Source organism: Orycteropus afer, unplaced genomic scaffold (genome assembly GCF_000298275.1).
Source record: "Orycteropus afer afer isolate SDZICR_OR568_19922 unplaced genomic scaffold, OryAfe1.0 scaffold00049, whole genome shotgun sequence".
Lineage (NCBI taxonomy): Eukaryota > Metazoa > Chordata > Mammalia > Tubulidentata > Orycteropodidae > Orycteropus > Orycteropus afer.
In genome coordinates, this window is record NW_006921636.1 from 12,065,984 (window position 1) to 12,067,764 (window position 1,781).

General features: G+C 37.7%; 1 protein-coding gene across 1 annotated transcript in view; it reads right to left on the reverse strand.

Moving 5' to 3' along the window:
* Nucleotides 1-1,781, reverse strand: part of STK4 (serine/threonine kinase 4) — a 109,736-nt gene that overhangs the window by 75,834 nt on the left and 32,121 nt on the right. The window lies entirely within an intron of this gene.

The following is a 1,781-nucleotide window of genomic DNA, read 5'->3' on the forward strand; positions in this document are numbered from 1 at the left end:
AGAACATACAAATACACTTGTAGAACCATTGTCTGCCCACCCTATACATGGTCTTGGGTACACGCCCCGCTGCACAGACATACCTAATGTTCAGCCTGTCCATCTATCTGTCCACTGTATACCCATGTTTGCCTTCACTGACAACTCAGTACTTTGTTGCCTGCACCTCCCAGATACCTCTCTATGTCTTCCTCTTCCTCAATGCCACCATGTTGATCTCTGCTTGTGTTTTATTTATATTTGACAGTGTATTTATGCCATGAATTAGGGCCCCTAAATCTGTCCCTTTTTTTTTTTAAATGATCTCTGTAGATTTAGATTTTACACTTAGGTCCACCCTGAGTGCCCTTTTGTATCTGGTGTGAGCAATAGGTCGTGCTTCATTTTTCTTCAACGACATACTGGACGAGGGACTAATTGCTAGAATTCACAGAAAACTTCAACAAGTCAACAACAAAAAGACAAGCACCCAATTAAAAAATGGGCAGAGAACAAGACCAGACACTTCAGCAAATAACACACTCAGGCAACCAACAAACTTGGGAAGAAATGCTCACAATAATTAAAGAGATGAAAATCAAAACAACAATGAGATTTCATCTCACTCCAGCATTAATAGCAAAGCTTAGCAAGACAGAAAACAAAGGCTGGAGAGGGTTGGAAAGACTGGAACCTTCATACACTATTGGTGAAGACTGTAAAATGGTACAACCATGGTATGAAAAATGGTATGGCACTTCCTTAAAAGCTGGAAACAGAAGTATCCTATGGTCAGCAATCCCACTACTAGGTGTACTTCCTAGAGGAGTAAGAGTCATGTCATGAACAGATATATGCATACCCACGTTCATCACAGCACTATTCACAACAGCAAAAAGATGGAAGTAACCCAAATGCCCATCAATGGATAAATGGATAAACAAACTACACACAACAGAATACTATGCAATGTTAAAGAACAACAAGGAACCTGAGAAATGTCTCATAACACGCTAAGGAAAACTAGTCAATCACTAAAGCACAAATACGGTGTGAGACCACTACTGTAAAAAGTCAAGAAAAAGTTCACACACAAAAGGAAATAGTCTTTGATGGTTACCAGGGGTGGGAGGGGAAGGGAGGATAAACCACTAACTTGAGGTAGACACACATTAACTTGCGTGAAAGGGAAGGCAACATACAATAAGGGGGTGATCTGTATTAGAGATTTGTTAAATTTAAAAATGTGAAAAAAAATAAAAATCAATAGCCTGTGATTTAGGCACAAGTACAACAGATGTTTAGAATTGGTTTAATATTTAAATATATTGGGAAAAAAAAATTTTTCTTCCCTGACTGGGTGATAGTCAGAACTTTGTTTCCCTGGAATTAGTTAACTTTTTGTTTGTTTTCAATAAAGTATTAACTTAAAATAATAATAATAATAATAAAGCTAATAAAAGAAAAAAAAATAAGACTAATTGTTTGTTGAGTTTCCAGTAAAGGAAAAGCCAGTTTTGTCAAATAAATCTCTTTGCAATAAGCAACTTAAATTATATTCTTTAAATCTAAAAATAACACCAGTAAATTCCCTCCCCTTTCCCCGTTTCTGCCCCCCAGAAAGGGTGAAGAGCTCATCTTCGGACTTGGGCACACGAATACTTTAAACAAAAAAAAAAGTCAAGTTTCTTAATAGGAGAACTAACTAATCTTAGAAGGTGGGATCTGGGGTTGGGACCTATCGTGAGAACTATGGGGCCACAAAGGAAGGCAGGACCAGGGTCTTTAAGTGTCATGATGAG